The 9,522-nt window shown below is 44.4% G+C and overlaps 1 protein-coding gene across 2 annotated transcripts in view; it reads left to right on the top strand.

The window, feature by feature from the left end:
• The first annotated feature begins 92 nt into the window (after positions 1-92).
• armc1l (armadillo repeat containing 1, like) overlaps positions 93-9,522 on the top strand; it is a 45,197-nt gene continuing 35,767 nt past the window's right edge. For both annotated transcript variants that reach the window (XM_068018796.1, XM_068018790.1), the window contains exon 1: positions 93-397. The gene's annotated coding sequence lies outside the window, so the exon portion shown is untranslated. The remainder of the gene's footprint in view (positions 398-9,522) is intronic.

The raw sequence follows: 9,522 nt of genomic DNA, 5'->3' as shown, positions 1-9,522 counted from the left end.
CACATTTGAATTGTTCTCTGCACGCGACGGTGAAGTGTCCAATCAGAGGAGCGGATGCGGAAACTCGGCGGAGTGGCGGTTTGGTTGGTGACTGGCCATCGGATCAGGGGGCTGTGGTCTGAGTGCTTATTTCTGGGTGAAGTTTGAAAATCTGTGCTCGCTTTATAAAGCAGACACCCACTGCTGTTCTCTCATCCCCTGTCGATCTCCTCAGCGGCAGTCTAGTGGCTGCCGGGCCTGGGTTTCACACTGAGGCGCTGTGTCGCTTTTAAAGTGATCGAGCATTAGTAAGGCGGTACTGTTAGCCCTAATGTTAGGTGACATCTATTGTACTGACCGCCAAGGTATAGTGAAGAGTTGTACTGATCACACTCCCGTTTTATTACTGGAGGCTGAGGTATGAATGAGCGAGAAATAGTGTAATGTACTTGGTCCAGATCCAAATATGACTTGTCTCCTTTTAAACATGTGAATATATGTTTAACAGTTTTTTATGCGTGTACCCGTGTCTGCAAAGCTTATTTCCTATGCCAGGGTTTTGATTTTATATGTTTTAATGCCAACATCTGTAATGGAAAACCCTGTATGCAAACAGTTGCTAGTTGCGGGGCTCTCCACCAGATCGTGCTGTGGTCTCCCGACAACTGAGCCTAAGAAATAGGCCAAATGGCCTCCTTTTGTGCTGTAAATGATTAGGAGTCTCTGCTTCACCATTCAATAAGATCATAGCTGATCTTACCTCAAGTCCACCTTCCTGTATCCCTTACTTCCCTTAGTACCCAAAAGTCTGTCGACCTCTGTCTTGGATATGCTCCATAACTCTGCATCCCCAGCTCTATGGGGTAGGGAATTCCAAAGATTCACAACTATTTGAGTGAAGAAAATTCTCCTCATCTCACTCTTAAATGGTCGATCCCTTATTCTGAGACTGATCGTGTGTTCTAGATTTCCTCAGCCAAGCAAAACATTTTCTCAGTATCTACCCTGTCAAGCCCCATAAGAATTTTTTATGCTTCAATTGGATCACCTCTCATCTTCTAAACTCCAGGAAATGTAAGCCTTATCTACTCAATTTGTCCTCAGGATAATCTCGTCATCCCAGGAACCTAATCTCGTGAACCTTCATTGCTCTCCTTCTAAGGCAGGTATATCATAACAAGAAATTCAGCCCCTTGAGCCTGCTTCGCCATTCAGTAAGATCGTGGCTGATCTGATTGTGGCCTTAACTCCACTTTCCTGCTTGCCCCCATATACCCTTAATTCCCTTGTCAATCAAAAATCTGTCAACTCAGCCTTGAATATATTCAATGACTCAGCCTCCACTGCTGTCTGGGGAATAGAATTCTAAACACGAACGACCCTCTAAGAGAAATTCCTCCTCCTCTCCAACTTAAATGGGAGACCCCTTAATTTGAAACTGCCCCCGAGTTCTAGATTCCCCCGTGGGGGGAAACATCCTCTCAGCATCTACCCTGTCAAGCCCCTTTATATGTTTCAATAAGATCACCTCTCAATCTTCTAAACCCCAATGAGTATAGGCTCAACTTTTCCTCATAAGACAAACCCCTCATTCCAGAAATCAGCCTAGTGAACCTTCTCTGAACTGCTTCCAATACAAGTATGTTGCTCCTTAAATAAGGTGACCAAAACTATACATAGTACTCCCAGTGCAGTCTCACCAATGCCCTGTACAATTGTAGCAAGACTTCTCTACTTTTATACTCCATCCCCCTTGCAATAAAGGCCAACATTCCATTTGCCTTCCTAATTACTTGCTGTATCTGCAAGCTGATTTTTTGCGATTCATGTACAAAGACACCCAGGTCGCTCTGTACTGCAGTATTCTGCAGTCTGACTCTGTTTAAATAATATTCTGCTTTTCTATTCTATTCTTCACTTGACCTATCTATATTTCTTTGTATTCTTTGCATCCTCACAACTTGCTTTCCTACCTATCTTGGTATCATCAGCAAATTTGGCTTCAATAACTTGGTCCCTTCATCCAAGTCATTAATATAGATTGTAAATAGTTGAGTCCCCAGCACTGATCTCTGTGGCACTCCACTAGGTACAGTTTACCATCCTGAAAATGACCCATTTATCGTGACTCTCTCTGTTCCCTGTTAGTTAGCCAGTCCTCTATCCATGCGAATATATCACCCCCAAAACCATGAGCTCTTATCGTGTGTAGTAACCTTTTATGTGGCATCTTATCGAAAGCCTTTTGAAAATCCAAATACACCACACCTATTGGTTCCCCTATATCCACCCTGCTTGATACATCCTCAAAGAACTCTAACAAATTTGTCAAACACGATTTCCCTTTCACAAAACCATGTTGACTCTGCCTTATTGTATTGCGATTTTTTTTTAGATGTCCTGCTACTACCTCTTTAATAATGGATTTTAGCATTTTCCCAACAACAGACATTAGGCTAATTGGCCTATAGTTTCATGCTTTCTGTCTCCCTCCTTTCTTGAATAGTGGTAGTACATTTGAAGTTTTCCAATCTGCTAAGACCTTTCCAGAATCTAAGAAATGTTGGAAGATTACAACCAATGCATCCACTATCTCTGCTGCCACTTCCTTTAAGAGCCTCGGATGCAGGCCGTCAGGTCCAGGGGACTTGTCAGCCTTTAGTCCCATTAGTTTTCCAAGTACTTTTTCTCTAGCGATAATAATTGTTTTAAGTTCCTCCCTCCCATTTGCCTCCTGATTTTCTGCTCTTCTTGAGATGCATTTTGTGTCTTCTACTGTGAAGGTGGATACAAAATACTTGTTCAAAGCCTCTGTCATTTCCTCGTTTCCCATTATTAATTCCCCAGTCTCACCCTCTGAGGGACCAATGCTCACTTTACTTACTCTTTTCCTTTTTATATATTTTTAGAAGCTTTTGCTGTCTGTTTTTATATTTCTTGCTAGTTTTCTCTCATACTCCAAATTCTCCCTTATTTTTTATTCATTCAGGGATGTGGGTGTCGCTGGCCAGGCCAGCATTTATTGCCCATCCCTAATTGCTCTTGAGAAGGTGGTGGTGAGCTGCCTTCTTGAACCGCTGCAGTCCATTTGGGGTAGGTATACCCACAGTGCTGTTAGGAAGGGAGTTCCAGGATTTTGACCCAGCGACAGTGAAGGAACGGCGATATAGTTCCAAGTCAGGATGGTGTGTTACTTGGAGGGGTACTTGCAGGTGGTGGTGTTCCCATGCATTTGCTGCCCTTGTCCTTCTAGTTGGTAGAGGTCGCGGGTTTGGAAGGTGCTGTCTAAGGAGCCTTGGTGCATTGCTGCAGTGCATCTTGTAGATGGTACACACTGCTGCCACTGTGCGTCGGTGGTGGAGGGAGTGAATGTTTGTAGATGGGGTGCCAATCAAGCGGGCTGCTTTGTCCTGGATGGTGTCGAGCTTCTTGAGTGTTGTTGGAGCTGCACCCATCCAGGCAAGTGGAGAGTATTCCATCACACTCCTGACTTGTGCCTTGTAGATGGTGGGGGATTCAGCGATGGTAATGCCATTGAATGTCAAGGGGAGATGGTTAGATTCTCTCTTGTTGGAGATGGTCATTGCCTGGCACTTGTGTGGCGCAAATGTTACTTGTCACTTATCAGCCCAAGCCTGGATATTGTCTGCAAGCCTGCATTTCTACACGGACTGCTTCAGTATTTGAGGAGTCACGAATGATGCTGAACATTGTGCTGAACATTTTTTAGTCATGCTTTGCTGGTTTCTAAAATTTTTCCAATCTTCTGGGTTACCACTAATCTTCGCAGCATTGTATGCCTTTTCTTTCAATTTTATACCACCCTTAACTTCCTTAGTTAGCCACGCATGATGCATTCTTCTGGTATAGTCTTTCTTCCTCAATGGAATATATCTTTGTTGAGAGTTATGAAATATCTCTTTAAATGTCTGCCACTGCCTTTTACCGCTTTTCCTTTTAACCTATTTCCCCAGTCCACTTTAGCCCAACTCTGGCTTCATACCCTTGTAATTGCCTTTATTTAAAGTTAAGACACTAGTTATGGACCCACATTTCTCACCCTGAAACTGAGTGTGAAATTCTATCTTGTTATCACTCTTGCCTAGAGGATCCTGTACTATGAGGTCTTTAATTAATCCTGTCTCATTACACATTACCAGGTCTAAAATAGCCTGGTCCCTGGTTGGTTCTAGAACATATTGTTTTAACAAACTGTCCTTAATACACACTATGAACTCGTCCTCCAGGCTGCCTTTGCCAATTTGATTTGTCCAATTGATGTTAAGATTAGAATTACTCAGGATTATTGCCGTACCTTTCTTGCAAGCCCCCAATATTTCTTGATGTATACTCTGACCTACTTTGTAGCTACGGTTAGGGGGCCTGTAAACTACTTCTACTAGTGACTTCTTTGCTGTTCCTTATCTCCACCCAAACTGATTCTACACCTTAATCTTCTGAACCAAGATCATTTCTCACTATTGTACTGATCTCATCCTTTGTTAACAGAGCTACCCCATCTGCTTTTCCTTTCTTCCTGTTTTCCTGAAATGTCAAATAGCCTTCAATATTCAGGTCCCAGCCTTGGTTCCCTTGCAACCATGTCTCTGTAATGGCTAACATATCATACTCATTTATTTCTATTTGTGCTTTCAATTCATCCATCTTGATTTGATTTCTGCGGGCATTCAGATAAGAGCCTTTATTTCTGTTGTCTTACCATTTTTCCCTACTCTGACCTTATTTGCTGGTGCATTCTTATGTTTGTACACTCTGTCCCTTCCTATCAAACTCGGGTTCTCTTTACCCTGCACTATATTCTTGTCCTTTCTTTTTAACGTCCCAAATCTCCCCTCAAGTGAACCCTCCCCCCACTATTTAGTTTAAAGCCCTCTCTACCACCCTAGTTATACGATTCACTAGGACACTTATCCCAGCGCGGTTCAAGTGAATGCCGTCCCAACGCTACTTCTCCCTCTTTCCCCAGTACTGGTGCCAGTGCCCCATGAATCGAAACTCACTTCTCCCACACCAATCTTTGAGCCACACATTCAACTCTCTAATCTTATTTACCCTATGCCAATTTGCTCGTGGCTCAGGTAGTAATCCAGAGATGATTACCTTTGTTGTTCTGCTTTTTTATATAGCCCCTAGCTGCTCATACTCCCTCAGCAGAACCTCTTTCTTAGTCCTATCTATGTCATTTGTATGCACGTGGGCCACAACAACTGTATCCTTCCCCTTCCACTCCAGGTTCCTCTCCAGCCCCGAGGAGATGTCCTTAATCCTGGCACCGGGCCGGCAACACAGCCCTCGGGACTCGCTGTCTGCTGCAGAGAACCATATCTATCCCCTTAACTATACTGTCCCCTACTGCAACTACATTCCTTTTAATTTCACCGCTTGAATGGCCCCCTGCAGCATGGTGCCGTAGTCTTTTTACTCATCTTCCCTACAGTTCCTGCTCACATCCACATAAGCTGCAAGAATATCAAACTTGTTGGGAAATTGCAAGGGCTGAGGCTCCTCCAGTGCTACCTTCTGGATCCCCATACCTGCTTCTCTTGCGGTCACACCCTCCTGTCGACCACGGACCAAATCAAAAGTGCTTTGTGATGCTCACATAAAGTGCAGCGATTGAAACTGCAAGAACTCAACCTGAAGAGTTATAAAAATTGACTCCACTTTTTTAAAAAAGAAAAATGTGCTTAAAAATGGCTGTTGAAGGTCAAAAGACATACCTTTGTATATTCAAACTGTCTGGCAAAGACGAAAGAATACATTCAAAGCTAAGCGGTGTTAATTACACCCATCCTAAATCCATCAGGAGACATTTTTGAATTGAATGGGTTCTTCTGAAACAAAGAAGGTATGAAGTAGCCACATCCTGGGCCATTGTCGGTCACCACAGGGGGGAAAATTTCTGTCTCCCAGCAGAGGTGAGATGTGAGAAACTTTTAGCTTTCTGAAGAGAGAGAGGGAGTCCCAGGACATCACTGCAGGAGTTCCTAGGATGGTATCCTAGACCCAACCATCTTCAGCTGCTTCATCAATGACCTTCCCTCCATCATATGGTTCACTGATGATTGCACGATGTTCACCATTCGTGACTCCTCAGATGCTGAAGCAGTCTCTGTCCATATGCAGCCAGACCTGGACAACATTCAGGCTTGAGCTGATATGTGGCAAGTTACATTCGCGCCACACAAGTGCCAGGCAATGACCATCGCCCCATGACATTCAATGCCATTACCATCACTGAATCCCCACTATCAACATCTTGGGGGTTACCATTGACCAGAAACTGAACTGAACCAGCCATAGGCGGCACAGTGGCGCAGTGGTTAGCACCGCAGCCTCACAGCTCCAGGGATCCGGGTTCGATTCCAGGTACTGCCTGTGTGGAGTTTGCAAGTTCTCCCTGTGTCTGCGTGGGTTTTCTCTGGGTGCTCCGGTTTCCTCCCACAAGCCAAAAGACTTGCAGGTTGATAGGTAAATTGGCCATTATAAATTGTCACTAGTATAGGTAGGTGGTAGGGAAATATAGGGACAGGTGGGGATGTTTGGTAGGAATATGGGATTAGTGTAGGATTAGTATAAATGGGTGGTTGATGTTCGGCACAGACTCGGTGGGCCGAAGGGCCTGTTTCAGTGCTGTATCTCTAATCTAATCTAATATAATATAAGTACTGTGGCTACAAGAGCAGGTCAGAGGCTGGGAATTCTGCGTCGAGTAACTCACCTGCTGACTCAGCAAATCCTGTCCACAAGGCACAAGTCAGGAGTGTGATGGGATACTGCCCACTTGCCTGGATGGGTGCAGCTCCAACAACACTCAAGAAGCTCCACACCATCCAGGACAAAGCAGTCCACTTGATTGGCACCCCATCCACGACCTTCAACATTCACTCCCTCCACCACTGATGCACAGTGACAGCAATGTGTACCATCTACAAGATGCACTGCAGCAACTCACCAGGGCTTGTCTGACAGCACCTTCCAAACCCACAATCTCTACCACCTAGAAGGACAAGGGGCAGCAGATGCATGGGAACACCACCAACTGCAAGTTTCCCTCCAAGCCACACACCATCCTGACTTGGAACTATATTGCCATTCCTTCACTATCGTTGGGTCAAAATCTTGGAACTCCCTTCTTAACAGCACTGTGGGTGTACCTACACCACATGAATTGCAGCAGTTCAAGAAGGCGGCTCACCGCCACCTTCTCAAGTGCAATTCGGGATGGGCAATAAAGGCTGGCCGAGACAGCAACACCCACATCCTGTGAAAGAATTTTAAAAAATCACCAAAAGCTTGTCCGTCTAAGAGCTGGGCGAAAATCCAACAATCCAGGAAGGACAGTGGCCTGCTGTGAATTCTACATTTTCAACTTGTGTATCTGTGAATTGGAAGTGATCCTCTGTTTTCAAACTGAACTTTCAACCAACAGAGAAAGCTACAAACACCTCCAGTTTACAATCAACAAGAACTTGATCTCTGAGAGAATTCAACAGGTTTGCCGTAAACCCTGAAACCCTACCTCACTTAAAACCACTTTCCCCTTTTCCTTTCTGTCTCTTTGTGTGTGTGTGTGTGCAGTTGCGACAATTCTGGAATAAGGCATATTCTTCAATAATAACTAATTTTTTTTTTAAACCTACAAGAAAACCTGTCTGTCTGTTTATTTGACAACTAGAACACAAAGGGGTTAAACCCTAATAGCAAAAAACACTTGCTGCTGTTAGGTGAGAGGTAAACATTGGGAACCACCCATACCCTTCATCACATGGCCATCACAACCTAGCCTAAGGGGGTGTGACTGCCTCCTGGAACAACTCTGAGCTGAAGTTCCTCAAGTTCTTCCTTAGGTAAGGAGACTAAAACTGCACACAGTAGTCCAGGTGTGGCCTCACCAAAATTGAAGTCAATGGGAATCACAGGGAAAAATCTCCACTGGTTGGAGTCATATCTAGCACAAAGGAAGCTGGTGGTGGTTGTTGGAGGCCAGTCATCTCAGCCCAGGACTTCACTGCAGGAGTTCCTTAGGGAAGTGTCCTAAGTTCAGCCTTCTTCAGCTGCTTCACCAATGACCTTCCCTCCATCATTCGGTCTGAGGTGGGGATATTCACTGTTGATTGCACAGTGTTCAGTCCCATTCGTAACTCCTCAGAATGAAGCAGTCCATGCCTGCATGCAGCGTCACAAAAACATGCTATGTTGAATGATGATTTTTTAATCCGCCGGCAGGAAACCTGAATTAAATTTAAAAGAAAAAGAAACAGAAAAAATGTGATTCCACTAGCAGCTAAGATGCCCACCCCAATTTGCATCACTGTACTCTACATTGCAATGCATTAAGGTGGAAACAAATTGTCTGCACAGTCCCAGCAAGAACAATGACCTGAGGAAACTGAATGAAAACTGCCTATCCTGTTCCGTTAGTAAGACATTAAGGCCATCACTTGGGACATTAAACTGGTGGAGACAAGCCACTCAAACCTAATCACTTGAACAATGGGACCCTGGTTGAGAGAAGGGAATTTCTAGACATGCACTGATTAAGTTGCAAGGGGGAATACACATTGTTAACCATCATGTTGAATCACTGGGTGATGGTCATGTGAGAGGCCTGTGTGCTTAAGTTGGTGTTCTGGCTGCAGCAACCAGACAAGCAGCTAGCCACTGACAAGAGAAGACCAAGTGCAGTCCCTCCTCCCTCTCTCTCCAGTCCACCTTAGCAAGCTTCGAACCCTGCCTGCTGGCCATAACCACCTAGGCCTATCACTGCTGCAGACAGAAACTCCGTGAAGGAAATCATCTGCATCACTGACTCCAGGAGAGCCATTAAATCATACATACATATGAACATGCGAATTAGGAGCAGGAGTAGGCCACTTGGCCCTTTGAGCCTGCTCCTCCATTCAACAAGATCATGGCTGATCTGATTGTAACCTCAACTCCACATTCGCACCTCCCCGATAACATTTCACCCCCTTGCTTATCAAGAATCTATCTGCCTCTGTCTTAAAAATATTCAAAGACTCTGCTTACACCCCCATATCTTCAAACCGGAAGCTTTGGGGCCACCAAATTCAGCCTAAAGCCAGCCAAGTCACCAACCTTCACAGATTGTATACCCTTTTTATTTCTCTAGACTCTAATTCGACCAATCTATCCTTCCCCACTCTGTAACCTATTTGTGTGTATGTGTGTGAGAAAGTTGGAGCATAGTTTATTTTACTTAGCTTTATTGTACTTAAACCGATCTAACATCTTGAACTCAAGAAAACCTGTCTGATTGGTTCTTTTTATGATCATAGCACGTAAATAGTTAAACACTCACTGACTTGGCAAGCATATCCACTTTAAAAAAGAAATAAACCTGTTGTAGTCAAATAAGGAGGGAAAAGAGGGGAACCCTTTGACCCCGCCTCACCTGATTGTAACAGCAGCAAGACCTGGACAACCTTCAGGCCTGGGCTGATAAGTGGCAAGTAAAATTCGTGCTTCATTATTGCCAGGCAATGACTATGTCCAACA

This window comes from Heterodontus francisci, chromosome 3 (assembly GCF_036365525.1).
Source record: "Heterodontus francisci isolate sHetFra1 chromosome 3, sHetFra1.hap1, whole genome shotgun sequence".
In the NCBI taxonomy this organism is placed as follows: Eukaryota; Metazoa; Chordata; class Chondrichthyes; order Heterodontiformes; family Heterodontidae; genus Heterodontus; species Heterodontus francisci.
This window is presented reverse-complemented; position numbering and strand designations above follow the sequence as displayed.